The sequence below is a fragment of the Bos indicus x Bos taurus genome, chromosome 6, assembly GCF_003369695.1.
Source record: "Bos indicus x Bos taurus breed Angus x Brahman F1 hybrid chromosome 6, Bos_hybrid_MaternalHap_v2.0, whole genome shotgun sequence".
In the NCBI taxonomy this organism is placed as follows: Eukaryota; Metazoa; Chordata; class Mammalia; order Artiodactyla; family Bovidae; genus Bos; species Bos indicus x Bos taurus.
Genome location: NC_040081.1, coordinates 57,876,076 through 57,898,237, shown reverse-complemented (window position 1 = coordinate 57,898,237; position 22,162 = coordinate 57,876,076). Strand labels below are relative to the sequence as shown.

Here is a 22,162-nt window from a genome sequence, read left to right as displayed (position 1 = left end):
GTTTTTCTTGACTGAGGAAACAGATCCAAAAATATACTGCTAAAACTAATGTCAAAGAGTGCACCGCCTACATTTTCTTCTAGGAATTCTGTGGTTTCAAGTCTTATGTTAAAGCTTTTAATCCATTTTGAGTTTTGCTTGTTTGTATATGGTGTGAGAAAGTAGTCCCATTTGATTCTTCTGCCTCTAACTGTTGAGTGTTCCCAATACCATATATTAAAGAGGTTATCTTTTCCACATTGTATATTCTTACCATCTTTGTTGCAAGTTAATTGACCATATAAGTGTGGGTTTATTTCTGGCTCCCTATTCTATCTCTTTGATCTATGTATATGTTTTTGTGCCAGTAAGATACTGTTTTGATTACTGTAGCTTTGATGAATAGTGTGAAATCAGAGTGTGATACCGCTAGCTTTGTTCTTCTTCTTCATTTTTTCTTTTTTAAATTGGAGGATAATTGCTTTACAATGTTATGATAGTCCCTGCCACACATCAACATCAATCTGTCATAATTAAATATATATTCCTTCCCTCTTATGCCTGCCCCCCTCTCCATTTCACCCCTCTGGGTCATCAGAATGCTAGGCTGGGCTCCCTGTGTTATGCAGCAGTTCCCACTAGTTACCTATTTTACATATGATAATGTAGTATGACAATGCTATTTCCTCAACTTGTCTTACCCTCTCCTTCCCTTGTTGTGCCCAGCAGACCATTCTCTATATCTTTGTTTCCATTTCTTCTCGGTAAATAGGTTCATCAGTGGGCCTTCCTTGGTGGCTTAGATGGTAAAGAATCTGACAGCAATGCAGGAGATTTGGGTTTGATCCATGGGTTAGAAAGATCCCCTGGAGAAGGCAATGGCTACCCAGTCCAGTATTCTTGCTGGAGAATTCCATGGACAGAGGAGCCTGGAGGGCTATAGTCCATGGGGTCACAAAGAGTCGGATATGACTGAGAGACTAACACTTTCAGTACTTTTTTAGATTCCACATATATGTAATAATATGTGATATTTGTTTTTCTCTTTCTGACTAACTTCACTCTGTATAATAGGATAAAGAAGTTGTGCTACACATATACAATGGAATATTGCTCAGCTATAAAAAGGAATGAATTTGGGTCAATTGTAGTGAGGTGGGTGAATCTAGCTATGTTCTTCTTTCTCAAAATTTCTTTGACTATTTGGGGTCCTTTTGTGTTTTCATACAAATTTAGAATTATTCTTTCTATTTCTATGAAAATGCCATTGATATTTTGTTAGGGATTGCATTGAATCTGTAGATTGCCTTGGGTAGTATGGTCATTTTAACAATATTAATTCTTTTAATATATAAATATGAATTTGTTTGTATTTTCAATTTATTTCACCAAAGTCTTACAGTTTTTTTTGAATATAAGTCTTTCATTTCTTCTGGTTAGATTTATTCCTAGGTATTTTATTCTTTGTGATGCAATTGGAAATAGAATTTTCTTAATTTCTCTTTCTGATAGTTTCATGTGGGAAGGCTGGTACCAGACTTTGTGGATCCATCTGGGGTTCTCAGAGGCCTGTTGTGAAGACTGATGTCATGAGAGCAGAATAGCAACCATATTGGCAACTCTCACTTCCTTTTGCTGGTAACTGGTCCAGAATATACATAATCCATTGTAGAGAACAAATGCATTTTCCAACTCCAAGGACTAAATTTTACAAAACTAAAGCATAGACTTCTGTTTTTGTATCATTTGAAATCACTTAATTAATATATAAACCCAAATTACTAAAGAATAAAGTGTGTGTAAAGAGGATACTTTTATATTCTGGAGGAAAAAGAAACCTGGAGAGAGGAGAAATTCAGAGTTTGAGCAATTGTTCCCACTCCCCATCTTGTGCGTGTGTGTGTTTTTTAAACAACATTTTAGATAAAGTGCAGACTTCTACAGTTGAACTTAAACAAAAAGTTAAGGCAACAGGAAATCAATGGGAATCACATCTTAATGATGTGATCCAAGAATAATCTGAGAATCCATGAGGGACTCATTCTGTATTGGATTTCTGAGAGTCGGCAGAAAGGACCCGAGCTTGTAACCCAGTGACTGATGCCTGCCATCGCCAGCAGGTCCATGCCTTTCCTCCCTTGGAGGCTGAGACAAATTTTGCCTCATTCAACAAGCTCTCAATCACTTTCATGAAGTCAAGACTTCAAATGGGGCATGATTATAACTCTAATATCTTTTCCAGGTAGAACTGATTCAAATGATGTGGGATCTTGGCAGAAGCTTAATTACTTCAGGGTAATGATGTGAATCTCAGTGAGGGGCCAGTTTGGGCATTGCTGGCTATTATATGCAATAATTAACACGACTAAGTGTGCTGCTTTAGAAATTCTTTAACCCGCCTCTTTGTACTAATATTTGGAGCTGGTCTTCTGAAACTATTGTTGAGCAATGTTTCCTTCCCTTCATTTCCCTTTGTAGGGCAGGATACTTTCCTGAGAATACAAGTATCTCTATGCACTGATAAAAAAAGATTTTTTGAAAATATTTTTTCAGAGATAAATCAGAGGAAGGACTTCTTTGTTCTCTTCATCATCTTTCTCTTGTCTCCTTTCCATGTTTATTTGTTTTTGCTGCCTTTTCCATTTCTGTGTGATTCTATGCCTCTTCAAAGATGAATTTAAGTTTTTGAGCACTGATGCAAAGACTTTAGCCAATGATAATAACAACTTATGTCTAGGCTGATGACCTACTGTGCCAAGAATTGCTGTAAGTGCTTTACTTGTCTTATTTTATCTCATCAAAATAACTATATGATTTTCATCTTGCAGATAAAAATATAAAAGTCTACATGGATTAGGCATCTTGCCCATAATAGTAGAGCTAGTAAGTAACAGCACAGGAGTTGAATCTAGGTGGTCAGTGACCCCACAGTGGGAGCTTTTCCATACTAACTTCTACTGAATCTGGTGGTTGTGAAAAGCACTTATCTTTCTCAAAATAAGTCATTCCTGAAAATGGATATCCTGCAACTTGCACGTGTTGGGGTTTATTATGTGCCAGGTCTACCTGAAGGCTCAGGGAACAAGATCTGCCTCCAGCCCTCAAGGAGTCATGTCCTTCTGGAAGCAATTATAGGAGTGGGAGGTAACTGTATGGTGGGAAATCCCTGAAAATATCTTTTAAAATGATGTTAATGTGGTCAGTAATAGGGATTTGATATGTGTCTGAAAATCCAGGCAATTCCAGCTACTAGATTGCTTCCTGCAAAAGTATGAAGATGAGCCATGGTATATTACATAGATGATAGCTTCACTTTTATCTCCCATGTATATCCTGTGGTCAGATGAAAAACTTGTGAGTTCTAGAATCCATGGACCTGGCTTGACATTTTTGCTGGGTTCTTTACTTGCTGTGTGACCTTAAACAATTTACTCAGACTCTCTGAACTTCTGTGTCCTCACCTATAGAAACAATTGATAACAGATTTTACCTTCTCTGCTTTTATTTTTAGACAGCTAACTTTTTCTATTCTGTTTTAAAAATTGTTTTTGGCTGGGCTCAGTCTTTATTGCTGCATGTAACCTTTCTCTAGTTGTGGCAAGCAGGGGCTCCTCTTTAGATGTGGTGCACAGGATTTCTCATAGTGGTGGCTTCTCGTCGTGGAGCACAGGCTCTGGAGCAGGCTCAGTGGTTGTGGCTCATGGGCTCAGTTGCTCCTAGGCATGTAGGATCTTCCAGGACCAGGGATCTAACCTGCATCCAGTGCACTGGCGGGCACACTCCTAACCACTGGAGCCCCAGGGAAGTCCTAGCAAACTTTTTCTTAGAGAGAAAGAGTAAATGTTTTAGGTTTTGCTAGCCGTGCAGTCTCCACCACAGCTACTTAGCTCCACCAGTGTAGTACAAAGCTTGCCATACACAAAATGTAAATGATGGATGTGGCTCTGTTTCTGTAATGCTTTATAAGAACTGCTGCTGCTGCTAAGTCACTTCAGTCGTGTCTGACTCTGTGCGACCCCATAGACGGCAGCCAACCAGGCTCCACCGTCCCTGGGATTCTCCAGGCAAGAACACGGGAGTGGGTTGCCATTTCCTTCTCCAATGCATGAAAGTGAAAAGTGAAAGTCAAGTCGCTCAGTCATGTCCGACTCTTCGCGATCCCATGGACTGCAGCCTACCAGGCTCTTCCGCCCATGGGATTTTCCAGGCAAGAGTACTGGAGTGCTAAATTTGGCTCACAGGTTATAGCTTGCCAATCCTGGGATCACAGCACTAAATGAGATGTTGAAAGGATAAAAAAAACAAAAAACAAAAAAAACCCAACACATAAGAGTTTTTGGTATACCCCACTCCAGCACTCTTGCCTGGAAAATCCCATGGGCGGAAAAGCCTGGTAGGCTGCAGTCCATGGGGTCGAGAAGAGTTGGACACGACTGAGCAACTTCCTTTTCACTTTCCTGCATTGGAGAGGGAAATGGCAACCCACTCCGGTGTTCTTTCCTGGAGAATCCCAGGGGCAGTGGAGCCTGGTGGGCTGCCATCTATGGGGTCGCACAGAGTCAGACACGACTGAAGCGACTTAGCAGCAGCAGCAGCAGCAGGCACTTAATAACTGTTCATTTTCCTTCCTTCTTGCAATTTATTCCAATAGATCACAAAGCTTTAAGCAATCATTGGATCTTTCTCTTGAGGAGCTCATAGGCCACTTAGAGCAATGAGACACAAGTCACTCAGTCGTATCCCACTCTTTGCGACCCTGTGGATTATAGCCTACCAGGCTCCTCTGTCCATGGGATTCTTCAGGCAAGAATACTGGAGTGGGTTGCCATTTCCTTCTCCAGGGGATCTTCCCAACTCAGGGATCGAACCCAGGTCTCCCACATTGTAGGCAGACGCTTTAACCTCTGAGCCACCAGGGAAGCTCTATAGATATATATACAGCAATACAATTTTGCAGGTGCCAGTTGTGAGGGCAACAGAATAGCCATCAAGTTATAGGAATTGCCTGGTACAGCTACCATAAGAGAAATGGTTACTGTTAAGCAAGGAAAGAAGAAAGAACTTCCAGGTAGGAAGGGGAATGCTCTAAATATTTTCAGAGGAAGCTGAGTGGAACTGTTTGTCTGGGGAAGACAGGTGCATATGAGAAGAGTAAGTGGAAGCCAAGTTTAAGTAGGGAGATGGGGGGGCTGAATGTTGGGTTCAGGAGTTTGCATCTTAATTCCATAGATGTCAATCAATGGTAGTTGAGGAGAACATAGAAGGCACTCAACAGATATTTGTTGAGTAAATGAATCCATTGGAAGTGAATTTACATGATGGTTGGGCAGAAAATGGCAAACAAAAGATCAGAGGATAAGGATTCAGACCAAGGTGATGACAATGAGAATTGGCCAGAAAGGATGTATGGAAAAGACACTAAGAAGGAAGAACTGACATGACCTGATGACTGAACTGCAAGCAAGAGAGAGGACTAGATAGTGGTGATGTCAAGTAAAGTCAGGTGGCCAGGAGAACTAAGTTACCATGATAGAATAAAGGATAGCAGGGAGGCTGCTTTTTGGAGGAAAAGTCACAAATTAGTCTTCAGTACTTGAATTTAGCATCCCTGAGGAACATCCATGTGGAAATGTTTTGTACAATACGATGGGCTCAAGAAAGAAATTGAATCAGGAAGCAGAGATTTAGACATCAGCCTCATAAAGTGATGGCTTGTGAGAATGGATGGACTCTTGACTCTGGATGAGATCTAAAGATCAAAATAGGTCTCTGGTGTAGGGACCAAGTCAGAGACAAGGGCTTTCTTCAGAAATTTAAAGTCATCCCTCTAGTTCATTGTGAATTTTACTGCAATAAAAGCACAGAGAGATTGCAAAGTCTCACAGCGCTTTTTAAAACCTAAAAACAAAGATCAGGAAAAGAATTAGATAAACCCTGAGATTCTTATGTCCAGAAACTACTCCCATGCAATCCTGAGGAAAAGACACTTAGTGCGCTTCTGAACTCTTAAAAGTTCTGATACGTAAGACTAGAATAATTTCTTTGTGTTCATCTAATAGAAGACATGAAATTTTGTCACCAATAATGATGATAAAACAACTCTAAGAATCTCAACATTTCTCCAAGTGCGCTTAATCCAATCATTACTTAGCAAAGCTACTTTCAGATAGAGTTCTGGATAGGTTGCTCTGTTAAAAGAATACAATTTTATGTTGAATCTTCAACAGTTCTCGGGAGATCTCATGTCTATTTCTCTTGTCTTGCAACTTATGCTATGAGGAGGGGATTCCCTTTGACTAGAAAGAGTCGTGATCCAAGGAGCAAGAGAAAAGGATCCTTCTAGAATAGAGTTGCATTATATTTTCTCCAATAAAATCATAAAGTGTCACCTAGAGACCTTGCATCCAACTTTGTTAGGATATCAACTTTTTATTAAATCAGTAAGTTGTGGAGAAACATGTCACCATCGGAAACGGTTTTTGAAGCTGTTTATTTTCCTCTTTCTATTTACCTGCTTCTTGAAGCCAATGAACTACATCGTATTTATGTCATTGCTGGGTCAAAGCACATATTTCAATGAAGGAATCACAGAATTTTAAAATCTAGCTCCCAGAGCTTGCCAAGTTTAAACTTCTAATTTTTCAAAGAGTGAAAACTCAGACCCAGAGGGACTGAATGCCTAAAGATGACTCAGTCAGGAAGCTGTGGAGCCAGGTCTGGAACCAGGAGTCCTGGCTCCCAGCCTGTTATTTTAAGTGCATCTTTCCATAGATTCACTATGGGCTTGGGTGATTCTCATTCGATTGTGGGAGTTTATAAAAAAAAACATTTAAGCCACAGCCACTTTAAAGATGGAGGATTTATAATGGGAATGTATCCACTAGGCCCACGTTTTAACAACACCTTCTTTCGAAGGGTTGGGACAGTGTCTGAAAGCTCTGTTTAGAGACCTGGTTACTTCAGAGGGAAAAGCAGAAATCTTAAGAAGTCATGCATAATCCATTTGCCTGGGAACACGAAGGGGACCTGAGAGCCAGCCCTGAAACCTTCGTATTTAAAGCAGTTGTCCGCAGACATAATGCCCTTAGCTTGATCAAAGGGCCGGGCCACACAATCCCAGGAACAGGAAGGCTGACAAGGGGGGAGGGTCCCTTTGTCCTGGAGGACTGAAGGCCTGGAATCCGGATGCCTAAGCAGGCAGGGCTGTGGGCCCATGCAGGGAGGGGCTGAGGCCCAACCTGTCCCCCAGATTCCTCCCCCTGCCCTCTGCAGACACCAAGAAGTCCCGTGGTCTCAGAGCCCTGCCCTCTCTCCATCTCCTCTCACTCTTCTTCAGCTGTCAGTGAAAAGAATTCCCCCAGCCCAAAGGCTTTGCTTGAACGATTGCCCTTTCCTTCTGCAATCAGAAAAGGTAAGCGCCCCAGTTTAACTCTTTCTTAGGTCTTTCTCCCAGCACGTGGTTTCCTAACCAAATATTTCACGTATCGTTCGGGTCACATTCTTGACCTTGTTGTTTCAGGTGCCTGATAATTCTGGGCTAATAACAGCCCAGCCCGCACACTGGCGGCCACTCTCCCTTTCCTCCCGGGTCCCTGGACAGCTTTCCTGGGCCCATTTTTGTGCTGGCTTCTTCCTGGTGAATTGCTCTCCCCCTGCAGCCTCTCTTTATAAACGTGCCTGCACTGAAGGCTTACACCTCAGATTCCTGCCCCTGGTGCCTTTGGCCTGTTCATTATTTAATTTTTCTTTCAGACCCCTGTCTGTCTGGTAATGTCTGCATGCTGTGATTGTTTTCATTTTTCCAAGTCTCCAAACACCCATCGTGGACAGCCTTGAGGAGAAGCTTTTAAGGTGTAACACTTCCCCTGCGCCTGCGCAGATGGACACACAGAAGCGCATTAGGAAGATGCGCTTCAGACCCACCCACATTCTTCGAAGCACAGAATTTCAGTGATGAAAGGGCTTTAGGCACTGCCCTTTGACCTTATCAGCAACACCACCTTCATACCCGCTCTCCTGTTTTGCAAGTTGTTGGAAAGGGCCTTTATTTTTCTCCAGTTACTCAAACATATACACAGAAAGTAACTTCTGGTTACTTAGTGAGGGCCCCAAACCTGGTGGTTTGGGGTCCTTGTAAGAAGAGGGACTTGGGACACAGGCATGTGCAGAGGAAAACCATGAGAAGACACGGAGAAGAGAAGATGGACGTCTGCAAGCCAAGGTGGGAGACTTCAGATGAAACCAACCCTGCAGACACCTTAATCTCAGATTTCTGGCCTCCTGGTCTGTGAGAAAATAAATTTCCTTTGTTTAAGCCACCCAGACTGTGGTACTTTGTTATAGCAGCCCTAGAAAGCGAACACAAGCTTTAATATTCAAATGGTGTTAGTTCTATATGGACAATGAAATTAATCAAAGAGCACTTTCTGGGCAGGAAGTGGTTCTTCTGTCCCCGTATGGGTTTTTAGGTATGGAATTCTCGTTTGAGGACAAGCAGTAGATATTCAGCATGTGTTTATTGGGTACCTAGCACATGCCTGGCAGTGGGCAGAGACTCAGAAGTCAGTGACTCTGTCTAGATTCTAGATGAGGTTAGCATCTCACTCTGGCAATGGATGTGTGTTGATGTGGAGTCCCAAAGACACCTCCTCCCTAGGGCCTAATGGGTGCATCGTAACAAGGTTTTTCTTCTTTGGTTGCTAGACTGTTTGCTAAAGTATTGCTTTGTTCAGTCGCTAAGTTGTGTCCGACTCTTTGAGACACCATGGACTGCACGCCAGGCCTCCCTGTCCCTCACCATCTCCTGGAGTTCACCCAAGTTGATGTCCATTGAATCGGTGATGCCATCCAACCATCTCCTCCTCTGCTGCCCTCTTCTCCTTCTGCCTTCAATCCTTCCCAGGATGAGGGTCTTTTCCAATGAGTTGGCTCTTTGAATCAGGTGGCCAAAGTATGGGAGCTCTAGCTTTAGCATCCGTCCTTCCAATGAGTATTCAGGGTTGACTTCCCTTAGGGTTGACTGGTTTGATCTCCTTACCGTCCTAAAGTATTAAGTGCAACTATATAAAATTGTTGTTGTTTTTTAGCATAGGTTAAAAAGCCCTACTAAATACGAGTTTGCTAGACTGCATCCTGAAACAGAAAAAAGAGACTAGTGAAAAAAATTATGAAATCCAAATAAAATAGTTTGGTTAGTAGTAATGCACTAATACTAATTTTGTAGTATGCCAAGTGTGCCATGCTTATGTAATCTGTTAACACTGGGGGAAACAGTGGGTATATTCAGAATGCTTTCAGACAATTTTTGTAGCTTTTCTATAAATTTTTTTCCAAAATAGAAGTTCATTTTAAAAAATATTTGAATATTAACCATTTTACATAATTTGGTAAAGTCTAGAGGCCTTGAATATAAAGTAGATTGCTGACTCAATCTCCTAATTATACAGTAATGAGATTTATGTTTGAAATTTAAGTTTTACCTTTAGTTGTTTTAAAATGATTGACTAAGTATTTGTACCCTGGATGCCTGGTCAGTCTAGGTAAGAGAAGCACATAAGCTGACCTTCAAAGACAGAGAGCCCAGTGGCCACTACCGAGGGACTGTGTTGAGCAAGACCTGCTGTTCAGCTTCTCTGTCCTCCATGATTGTCTGAGAAAAAAGCCAATTTCTTGAGGACTCTATGCTACTGGAATGACTGAGTCTCCCTGCTCTTCTTGGCAGTCAGTGGGCACCCAACATGGCCTCATTCAAAAAGAGAATATCACTTTCAACTCCCTTCTTCAGCTGAGATCCTGTTTTTATTCCCCATCAGGTCATGAGAAGATAGAGGATTATGCTATACCCCTTTATGGGGAGTCTAGATTCTCCTTTAGAGGAAAAAAGAAAATTTATCCTTAATTTATCCCGACCAATACCACGTGAAATACTTGTTTTGTTCAGCTGGCAAGCATTTAAAATTTTTATGAATTATTTACTACACTTTTAAATTGGGAAGCCTCACAAAAGTATCTGGATATTAGGCTTTTCTTGAACCATCACAAATTCTAGCAACAGAGACCTGTATTCCTACATGGGAAAGATTGGCTGGAGCCAAGGAACCACTGTGCCCTTTCATTTCCCATATGTGCCCTCCATTTCCCATAATCCCACACAGCTCTTTCTATTCATATATGCTACTTGTTCCATGGCTTCAAGCATTTGAGCTTACAACCTAGATCAGTGCTTTTCAAACTACAGATTATGACCCCTTTGTGGGTCATGAAATCAGTATAGTAGATAGCCAACACTAAATGAAGGAAAAGGGGAAGAAAGGGAATGAGAAAGAAGAGGAAGAGGAAGAAATGGAAGCTATCAGAATTTACCACCTGCAGTAAGGGTTTGTTGTATTGGATGAAATTTTGTTTCTATGGTTTTTTGTGTTGCTTGCACATAGATTATATTAGAAAATGTATTTCTCCCTATGAGTTGCAATAACATGTTTGAAAGCCAAGACTAATGAAAATTTAAATAATTCAACTTTTTGGTTAAACAGTTAGTTTGCTATATTAGCGTACTCTTTGTGTAACAAAGTTTTTCCTTAAATTACCTGAATACATCAGGAGTGGGGCTTTATTTGTTATATAATCATAACTACAGAATTCAAACCAACATGATAATATCAGTTCAGTTCAGTTGATGAGTCATGTCTGACTCTTTGTGACCCCATGGACTGCAGCATGCCAGGCTTCCCTGTCTATCACCAACTCCCAGAGCTTGCTCAAATTCGTGTCCATCGAGTTGATGATGCCATCCAACCATCTCATCCTCTGTCGTCCCCTTCTCCTCTTGCCTTCAATCTTGCCCAACATCAGGGTCTTTTCCAATGAGTCAGTTCTTTGCATCAGGTGGCCAAAGTGTTGGAGCTTCAGCTTCAGCATCAGTCCTTCCAATGAATATTCAAGACTGGTTTCCTTTAGGACTGACTGATTGGATCTCCTTGCAGTCCATGGGACTCTCAAGAGTCTTCTCCAACACCACAGTTCAAAAGCATTAATTCTTCAGCACTCAGCTTTCTTTATAGTCCAACTCTCACATTCATACATGACTACTAGAAAAACCGTAGGTTTGACTAGATGGACCTTTGTTGGCAAAGTAATGTCTCTGCTTTTTAATATGCTATCTAGGTTGTTCATAGCTTTTCTTCAAGGAGCAAGCGTCTTTTAATTTCATGGCTGCAGTCACAATCTGCAGTGATTTTGGAGCCCAAGAAAATAAAGTCTGTCACTGTTTCCATTGTTTCCCCATCTATTTGCCATGAAGTGATGGGACCAGATGCCGTGACCTTAGTTTTTGAATGTTGAGTTTTATAACATGGATCCCTATGAATCCTTGTAAAAGATCTGTAATAAAGGAATAAAGCATCTAGTTGAAATGGAAGAAGAGATCAATCTTCTTGGTATTTTAAGACTTAATGATCTAAGACCTATAATCCACTAGATTGCATAGTTGCATGTTAGATCATATTAAATAATAATCGGACTTATTTACATAGATTTTGGGGGCTCCCCAGGTGGCACTAGTGGTAAAGAACCTGCCTGCTAATGCAGGAGACATAATACAGGTTCAATCCCTGGGTCAAGAGGATCCCCTGGAGGAGACATGGCAACACACTCCAGTATTCTTGCCTGGAAAATTCCATGGACAGAAGAGCCAGGCAGGCTACAGTCCGTGCAGTTGCAAAGAGTCAGACATGACTGAAACAACTTAGCACACACATTGATTTTTAGAGCAACTACTTTAGACTAGATCAGCACCATACAATAGAACTTCTGTCAGTGGAAAATTCTGTATCTGCCTTATACACTCGAGAAACAGCTAGCCACACATGGGTCTTCATTATTCAAAATGTACCAGTGTGACTGATGACCTGGATTTTTAATTTTAATCAACTTAAATTTAAGTAGCCACATGTGCGTGTTGGACAGCGTAGCTCTAGACTTTAGAATGTGTATCTTGAAAGAAGGTTGGCTCTTTTTCATTTTCCACACTAGAATGTCCATTGGCCTGATAGAATCATCTAATTCAGGCATTGAACCCTTAAGAGCAAGGCAGGCTGCCACTCAATATGCTCAGAACAGTTTACTTTTTTGGGTCCAGATCATTGCTAGAAACAAATTTATCCAGCTTCTACATATGAACCCTCCAAGTTCTTTTATTGTTGTTGTTCTTTTTTATTTATTTTTAATTGGACTATAATTGCTTTTAGTGTTGTACTAGTTTCTGCTGTATGGCAATGTGAATCAGCTATATGTATACATATATTCCCTCCCTCCTGAGCCTACCACCCCGCCATCAGGTTCTTATCCCCACTGATTTGTGCTTTTTCAGATTAAAAATTGCTTGAAGAAGATTATGTGATTTTTTAACTATACAGACAAAAATATAATAACTATTATTTAATAATTGCAATAGTAATAATAAAAGTAATAAATAGTAACAACAGTAGCAGCCACTTATTAAGTGCTTACTGTGTACTTGGTGGAGAAGGCAATGGCACCCTACTCCAGTACTCTTGCCTGGAAAATCCCATGGACGGAGGAGTGTGGTAGGCTGCAGTACTTGGTACTGTGAGAAGCACTTTGTATACCTTATCCCACTTATTCACATTAATTTCATGAGGGTGCATTATCCTATATGAAGAAATGATGCTTGTGAAGTTTATGTAATTTACAAGGTCACACAAGTATGAGTGAATGAGGCATAACGTGACTCTGGTTCTGTCTGCTACAAACCCCTTACTGTAACCACTGTGCTATCCCAGAGGATGCTAATAAACTGTGTTTTTCATCAGAACATTATTTCCTTGATAATAGCTGAGATAAATTATTGATGGCAGTGCTAGGCCAGGGCCTACCTCTTATGATTTCAAGGCATGTGCTCTCCACTGCGTTCCCCTTATCATAGAAGCTGCTTTGGCCATACTGCAGGAATTGGCCTGTATGTTGCACCGAGACAAGCATTTTTAAATTTGGGAACCCATTTCCTCTTTAATACTAAAAATTACATCTTGCTCTATTGGTCTGAAGAGGTCTTTCCTGGTGTCTCAGACAGTAGAGTCTGCCTGCAGTGTGGGAGACCCAGGTTCAATCCCTGGGTTGGGAAGATCCTCTGGAAAAGGGAACGGTAAACCCACTCCAGCAGTCTTGCCTGGAGAATTCCATGGACAGAAGAGCCTGGTGAGCTACAGTCCATGGGGTCTCAAAGAGCCAGACACAACTGAGCTATTAACATACACATACATTGGTATAAAGACAAATATATTAATAATCGATGTTAAACCATTTTCTTCTACCTGAAAGTCTTTTTCTTTGTGATTTTAAAAGAAATGGAAACATTTTATGAGCCCTGTGGTAGGTAGAATAATAACCCCCTCAAAGATGTCCATACCCTAATCTCAGAACGTCACTTTTTTGTGAATATGTTACTTTTATGGCCAAAGGAACACTGCAGCCATGATTAAGTTAAGAATCTTGAGATGGAAAGATTATCTTGGACTATTTGAGTGGATTGTGTAGAACTCCAAGGGTCCTAAAAGGAGAGTCAGAGAAGGAAATGGGATGACAGAAGCAGTGTGTTAGAGGGACACAACTTGAGCGAGACTCGACCGGCTTTGAAGATGGGAAGATGGAAGGGGCCACCAGTGAAGTTAGGCAGGCAGCAGTGTCTGGCCCCATTGCTGTGTAATGCAGGAAAGACAGAGATCGGGAGAATTTTTTTCACACTTTCAAGAAATCACAGGATTCAAAGTGATTGTGGAAGAGACTTCAAGCCCAACTAATAGGTGTCCCCCCCTTTTGTTTTTCCCTCAGAATGTCTGGAGACAATGAAACTGTTGGCTGGGATTGTTTACTTTCACCAGAGTTGGTGATTCTGATGCTCTGCAGAAACTATCAATACATGTGGGAGAGAATGAGCAGCATCCGGGAAAAGTGCCTGGATGAGGAGAGAAATAGAGACCAAGAAGGGAGAGGAGGCGGAAAGGCGCAAGCGCACTAACGGACCTGAGGATGTCAACAGGGAGGGAGAGAGGGATGTTTATAGAAAAAAGGAAGGGAGGAAGAAAGGGAAGGAAAGAAGCAAGCAGTCTGGGGTTTGAAGGGACCCAGGAGGAGAGGTGGGGAAAGAAAAGAGACAAAAAGCAAAGCAAGCAGTGAGCCTAAACTGAACTTCCTTTCTTTCCATAGCTGACACTGAGTAGAGCTGAACTTCACAGGCCAGAAGCCATCTGCGGCATCAGCCCAGTTCCACAGCACTGCCCCGGGCTGCGGGGCTGCACTCACGGGTCAGGGCGGAACGCAGCTGGAGACACCGAGGAACTCCCATATGGTCAGAGGCTCTGCTCTCTTTACACAAAGCTGCTATGGACATCAAAGTGGCTCCCTGTGACCCGTGGTGTTCACTGTTCAAGCTCAGAGGCCTCTCTTTCAGTCTCAGGCCATCTTTGTAACTGTTTAAACCGGTCATCTTTAGGGAAGTAGACCCTATGCCCAAATTTGTAATGATTTCTATGCTTTCCAGGGTGTGGGTTTTGTTTAGTTTACCGCCAATAGTCAGTTGGTTCTGGGTGATCTTTTCACCTCTTGGTGTCACTTAAAAAGAAGTTTTTTAAAAAGGAGACATTTCTTTATTTGTATATATGTATGCATACGTTGAATATGGAAACATTTTGTGGGTACATACACATACACACGTATACACACCCACACTCTCATAAGGCTTCCACATACAGTTTCTAGGAAACCAAGAACAAAGCATTGCAGGGTATTTCTGAATAATCCAGAGTCCCTCTTTCATTTCGACTTTTATTATCTTAGAGAGTATGTCTTTCAGTGAGATACATTTCTTAGCTCTCTAGACAATTTTCTGGGACCACACTTCGATAGGCCCCTCTTACGGTTTTTAATTTTACCCCTTTCAGTAGACTTTTGCACATATAATCATTCATTTCTGTAAGCTCTATCCCAGGAATTTTTTTTAAAACCAATTTTGCCCGTGTGGCTTTTAATTGTCCTCCCAAATTGTGTCTGGTATGCCGATGTCCTCCCCACACCCCCAGGTTTAGGCTTTCGGCTTTCTCAGTTCGTTCTTCCTCGGCTGACACTGAGTGGTCTCTCTGCCTTGTCTGGTCTTCGGGTATCACGAACAGCTCTGTTTTATGTTTTTCACACAGTTCACTTTTCAGTCTGGGCTTAGGGACTGAGATATTATTCCTTGTTCTTCTTTCTTAATGGCTTGTAATTTTTCACAGAGGATGACATTTAAGCTTTGTCACCTTGGGTATCAAATCTGTGCATAGATAAACAAACAGGACAGCAGTTACATAACTTCTTCAGTCTCATTTTACATATATATATATATATATATATATATATTTCTCCTATTTCTCCTGCCCTGAAGCTAGGGGACAGAAGAGTTGATGTATTTTAATCTTCTCTTGGACGATTTATTTAACAAGTGCTTATATTGTCCTTACCATATTCCAGGCACTAGGGCACAATGCTTTCCAAATATGAGCCAATTCCATCCCCAGGACAACCTCCTGAGGATGGTGCTGAGATTCTTCATGTTATGTAGCTGGGGAAATGGTAGCACTAAGAAGTAAACTGCTGCTGTTGCTAAGTCACTTCAGTCGTGTCCAACTCTGTGTGACCCCATAGACAGCAGCCCACCAGGCTCCCCCGTCCCTGGGATTCTCCAGGCAAGAACACTGGAGTGAGTTGCCATTTCCTTCTGCAATGCATGAAAGTGAAAAGTGAAAGTGAAGTCGCTCAGTCATGTCCTACTCTTGCGACCCCATGGACTGCAGCCCACCAAGCTCCTCCATCCATGGGATTTTCCAAGCAAGAGTACTGGAGTGGGGTGCCATTGCCGTGTACAAAATCACATGTCTGATAAGCAGCAGGGTTGGGATTCAAATCCAGACATTCAGATACTGTATCCAGACTGTTAACCACGATATTATGGCGAGGAAATGGGGCATGAATTTCTTGCTTTAAGGCTTTCTGGTTAAGAATCCACTTGCCAATTCCCTGCAGGGGACATGGGTTCAATCCCTGATTGGGGAAGATTCCACATGCCTCAGAGCAACTAAGCCCATGCACCACAACTACTGAGGCTGTGCTCTGCAACAGGAGAAGCCTGCGATGAGAAGCCTGTGCACCTCAGCTAGACAGCAGCCCCATTTGCTGCAACTAGAGAAGGCTTGTCTGAAGCAACGAAGACCCGACATAGCCAAACTAAATAAATTGATTAATTAATTAAAAAGAAAAGACTTTCTAATGAGTCAGTTTAGTGTTTCCAGGACTAACATCAATTTTTGACTCTTTACATTAGACACAAATGCTTTTCTTTCTTTTTTCAAAATACTTGAGGAAAATTATTACAGCTTGTAGCAAATGAATGCAGAGTCCTATAATTCTGTGCAGGTATTTTATTTGCATCTTTCCCTTTTGAAGTCAGATGGTCTGAGTTCATTGTTCTGGAAAGTCTGATGGCATCTGTGCCTCTTTTCACCATATTACTGCTCTCCCTTCCCTCTCATCGCTTTTCATAAGTTTTTTCATCAACACACAAGGCCTGATTTATGTTTTGAGAGCCACACCCTTTTCAACAAAGCATACACAGATGCCATATATAAATGAAAAGTGACCTTTACCCATGAAAAGAATTTTGATGAATTGCAGGAAGTAATATACTGTGAAGGGAAAATACTTGTTTGATCTTTTTCTTTCTTTCTTTTTTTTAATGTAAATCACTTCCCATGAAGAACAATCTGAGTGTAATGAGGTTCTTTAAGTGGAGACTACAAAGACCCCCAGCATATTAGAGAATAATTTCATTTGTGCTGGTCTCTGACTTACTACTACTAATGGGGTGTGCATATCAGGGAAGCAGCAAGAAGTTGAGGGCTGATGAAGGAAATGATAAAAAGCATTTAGATTAGTCAATGACTATTTCTTGGTTACAAAACATGGGCTGGACTCTCCATAGCAATGTTTTCAGACTATAGACTGGGACCCATTAGTGGACTCTATGGTCAGTGTTAAAAGAAATTTTAAAAATTAAAAGAGAAGAATAGAAAATATCAGAATGCATGACACAGAAAAACAACAGATAGAGTTTTGTGAAACTTTTCTAAATGTGTGTGTATACAGAATGTCTATAATAAGCTGCAATGTAAACTGTCTCTCTTACTATGCATTACGTTCAAAAAGTGTTTGAAAAATACTGCTCTGTATTGAAGAGCAATACAATACAATACAATACATTGAAGAGCAATGGAAGTAGCCAAAGGCTTTTTCGCTACCATCTGAGAACGTGCACTACAAGACAGAATGAACTTTCTTGATGTTCTAAAGGTGTTAGGGGAATTCTATACAGGTGTTTCTGCAGGGAGTATTAGGAGAGAGGAATTGTAATAGGAGTAAGTGGCTCTACTCTTCTGGTTAGTGAGGGTGCATTTCTGAGATGAGGTCAAAGAAGGACTCTGAAGAGGGAGGTCAGAGTCTAAGGAGATAGGAAATGGTGGCTTTTCCAACCTCACAGGCTGGGAGAAGAAAACCCAAGTTGCAAATGGCTGATGAAGGTAGACTTGTGGAAATCTTCTAGTAGGATCGAAGGAGCAGGATCCAGGAGAGAACAAGATGAGGAGAGTGGATCTATAATTGCAAACTACATGTGTATTGGCCAAAACTGAACCATAGAGGTTTGCTTAGACTAGTCTGCTGTTTTTAAAATTAAGACGTTCTCACAAAGATTGGGATTTCCGGTTCCTCTAGAAAAGTAAGGCCTTGCTCCCCTCAGTCTGTACTCATACATGGGAGTAGTTGGCTGGTACTGATGAGCAGGCACTCCCTGTATGCTGTCCCATGGGATTGCCCCTAGTACATTCAGCTCTTAAAATTGAAATTTAATTGAAAGTTCAGTTTCAAGTAGCCATATTTCAAGTGTTTGATAGCCACATGTAACTGATGTCTACCATATTGGTCAGTACAGGTATAGACCATTTTTATCATCACAAAATTTCTATTGGACAATGTTGCTGTTAGATCCTGTGTGCCCACTAGTCACTGCTTTCCCCTCCTTGGGGTAGCCCCACTCCTTCCTGCTGTCTGCCTCACTCTTCAGGCATTTCTATTTGCAACTTATGTTCAGTTCAGTTCAGTTGCTCAGTTGTGTCTGACTCTTTGCGACCCCATGAATCACAGCACTCCAGGCCTCCCTGTCCATCACCAACTCCCGGGGTTCACTCAAACTCACGTCCATCGAGTCCGTGATGCCATCCAGCCATCTTATCCTCTGTCGTCCCCTTCTCCTCCTATCCCCAATCCCTCCCAGCGTCAGGGTCTTTTCCAAGGAGTCAACTCTTCACATGAGGTGGCCAAAGTACTGGAGTTTCAGCTTGAGCATCATTCCTTCCAAAGAACACTTAGGGCTGATCTCCTTCAGAATGGACTGGTTGGATCTCCGTGCAGTCCAAGGGACTCTCAAGAGTCTTCTCCAACACCACAGTTCAAAAGCATCAGTTCTTTGGTGCTCAACTTTCTTCACAGTCCAACTCTCACATCCATACATGACCACTGGAAAAACCATAGCCTTGACTAGACGAACCTTTGTTGGCAAAGTAATGTCTCTGCTTTACAATATGCTATCTAGGTTGGTCATAACTTTCCTTCCAAGGAGTAAGCGTCTTTTAATTGCATGGTTGCAGTCACCATCTGCAGTGATTTTGGAGCCCAAAAAAATAAAGTCTGACATTGTTTCCACTGTTTCCCCATCTATTTCCCATGAAGTGATGGGACCAGATGCCATGATCTTAGTTTTCTGAATGTTGAGCTTTAAGCCAACTTTTTCACTCTCCACTTTCACTTTCATCAAGAGGCTTTTTAGTTCCTCTTCACTTTCTGCCATATGGGTGGTGTTAGGTTGGCTAAAAAACTCTGTCAGTAAATTGTGGGAATTGAAACCTATCCTAGTTGATCACTGACTCACTGAAGTATCTTGAATTGAGTGTGTGTGTGAGTGTGTGTGTGTGTGTTCTTTGCAAAGGAAGGAGTAACATGAAAATGACAGAGACTGTGTTTGTGTAAATAGCATCTTATAAAGTTACTTGTACAGAAGAGTGGGTTTCAGTTAGAGTTCTGCATTAGAGGGAAAAACTGTAGAAAAATAAAACTGATTTTCTGTCGTCTGCAGCTGTGAATATACAGTGGGGGGGTCAGGGCAGAACCAAAAGGATCAAACCTGGTGACAGTAACTAACAATAAAGCAATGAAGAACTTGCCAGATAAAAATTAGCATCCCATTACAATGTGGGTGGGTAGAGTACCTTCTGACTCTCTCCAAATATTACAGGACTCAGGGAGACCTGACAATGACTGAGTTTATCTGATGAACATAGAAGGCCTGCTGAGGTAAATCAGACCTGAGAGAATTGTTTGGCTTTTGTCATGTTTGGCTGACAATTCTAAATTTACCATCTCAGCTTAAATATCCATATTATTTATGCAGGTACAGTCATTAAATATTCACCTTTGAGCTCAGTAACACACACACACACACACAAACACACATATCCTTTAATTTCCAATGCTGTTCCCAAGAATACAAGAGGGCAGAGGGCTTCTAGAGTCATTATATATTAACAAGTTAGGGGTTGTATTTTAGCCAATTTTAGTTATTTTTTCTATCTTGATTGCCTTGTCTTAAGCTCTTTTCCTGTGGAAGTGGGTGGAAAAGAGGAGAGAACCCTGAAATTCTTTGGGCAGTGAGAAAATTTTGTTTTTCAACCTGCATTTGTTCACTGGCATCACTACCTACATTTCCCCAGGTTCGCATATGAGAATAATTATTCCTCACTTCAGGAAATCCATTTTTAAAAAGTCCATTTGACTTCAAAGGATCCAGCACCCTTACTAGGGTCAGCTCAGCCGAGGAGACAGCTGGCAGGAACCCTTGCCCCGGGGCGAAACTGGACTTTCCTGGCTCCTTATCTCTTGGAGCTTGTGCTAGAGTCCTGGGAAGTCAGGGCTGTGCTCACCCAGTATAGGAATGTCTGTCCCTAAGGGCTGAAAGTAGGGGACAGCTCTGTCTTTCCTGGAGTCAAGACCAACTGCTTCAAACCCCCAGTGCCTTTTACAGGGGCAGTAAAAGGGCCCAGCACAGGGTCAGGGCAACTGCCATCCTGCCCAGATATGTGACCTTAGGTGAGTCTTTTAGCATCTATGAGTTTCTGTTTACTCAGGTGTATGGAAGCATTCAACTGAATCAGTCTCCCTTTTGATAAATATAAAAATCTCATGTCCTTATTGGATCTACATCACGGTCACTGCAAAATCAAACTTCCTCCTAAAGCATCAATAGAATTAGGATCAATGTTATACTTTGGTGAATAAAACAGAAAATGTTCACATTTGCACATGTGGTAAGAGTTAACTCTACTTAAGGGCCCCACACAGCACTTCTTAAATCATACTGGGCAGAAGAATCATTTGGAGAGGCTCATTTCAAATGCAGACTCCTGAGACTTCCCTGGTGATCCAGTGGTTAAGACTCTGAATTTTCACTACAGAGGACATGAGTTCAATCCCTAGTCGGGGAACTAGGGCCAAAATATAAATAAATTTTTAAAAATGCAAATTCCTGAGATTCTATAGCAGGTTTGGGGAGATGCTAGGAATTGCATGAACAATCACACAAGGTGATTCAGTGTCCAGAGGGGATATTTAGAGGAATCTTGGCACTGGCTCTAAGTTTCCAGATATAGAGAAACCATGTCAGTCATGTTCAGCACAGAATTCCAGTGCACCCCGTGCCTTGTAGGGAACTCAATGTTAGCCATATGCTTTGTTAATTTAATCCCTCTAATACTTTTTGGTAACATCCAAGAAGAACATGTCAAGTTTCTTTTGAGAGCAGTTATTTTTACCTAATTTGTTCACAGTTGTAGGTTCAGCAGGGAAGATATGCCTGGCACATTGAAGTCTCTTAGTAAACATTTATTTAGAGACTAGATGGCTATCTATTACACAATGATTAGAATTGCTCTTCATTTTCCAATTATGAAATTATGTTTCCATATAATTACCCTCTGCCTCCAGAGGGTAACTGTGGCCTCCCCCATCACCCAAACCCAGTGAGAATTTACAACCCAATTTTCTCCCCATCAAAGTGGAGGGATTTAAGAGCAGCATCTCAATGATGCTCCTAAAGCCCTAGCTCAGCCTTCCTTCCTGAAGAGGCCATAGCGTGGGAATCCTGCATCAACCCCCTCCACTCCCCTCTCCCGCCCATCATCACTAGCCTCCAGCAGCCTTCCCCAAAGCATACAGCTGCACCTGACCTCACGCTGCAGCATCATCACTAGCCTCCAGTAGCCTTCCCCAAAGCACACAGCTGCATCTGACCTCACGCTGCAGCACTGTAATCAATGAAGCTCATAAACTGCCTGAGGAAGGACACCCCAGTGTAATGAGCAGTCCCCCTGCCACCACTCCTGTGTGGCCGGCCACCACTCTATCATCAACACCTGCTGGCCCGCCTGCCCACCCCCACCCCCCAAAGGAGCAGTTCTGGCTCCTGAATCTGTGCTCTCAGCAACAAGCACAGTGCCCAGTGAAGGATGAAGGAAGACCAAGGTGGGGACCACAGGAAGGTAGGAGAGCAGAAAGTGGGGGGCTGCTTGCCCCTGGCAGGTTCAGAGGACACTTCCTCAGAGTGATCCTCTTGCCCTGAACTAAACTTGTCCACTCCTATTATTTTCCCAGCACATCCCATTCTTTTCTATCACTGCACAGTTAGCAACTGTCAATGGCACCCCACTCCAGTATTCTTGCCTGGAAAATTGGAGTCGGAGACAACTGAGTGACTTCACTTTCACTTTTCACTTTCATGCATTGCAGAAGGAAACGGCAACCCACTCCAGTGTTCTTGCCTGGAGAATCCCAGGGACGGGGGAGCCTGGTGGGCTGCCATCTATGGGGTCGCCCAGAGTCGGACACAACTGAAGCGACTTAGCAGCAACAGCAGCAACTGTACATTTACTAGATTCCCTTCTTATTTATTGTCTTTCCAACTAGATTGTAAAATCCATGGGGCAAACCCATGTCTATTCTATGCTCTACTCAGAATCTCAAAAAAAAAAAA

General features: G+C 42.0%; 3 long non-coding RNA genes across 4 annotated transcripts in view; 2 read left to right on the top strand and 1 right to left on the bottom strand.

Moving 5' to 3' along the window:
- The window catches only part of LOC113894208, a 234,109-nt gene that overhangs the window by 106,795 nt on the left and 105,152 nt on the right, over positions 1 to 22,162 (top strand). The window lies entirely within an intron of this gene.
- LOC113894207 lies at positions 4,857 to 8,297 on the top strand. The gene is made up of 2 exons (XR_003511514.1): positions 4,857 to 7,390; positions 7,732 to 8,297. It is a non-coding gene; the product is annotated as an uncharacterized LOC113894207 (long non-coding RNA).
- Positions 14,807 to 22,162, bottom strand: part of LOC113894209 — a 34,522-nt gene continuing 27,166 nt past the window's right edge. For both annotated transcript variants that reach the window (XR_003511517.1, XR_003511516.1), the window contains exon 2: positions 14,807 to 15,304. This is a non-coding gene — a long non-coding RNA (uncharacterized LOC113894209). The remainder of the gene's footprint in view (positions 15,305 to 22,162) is intronic.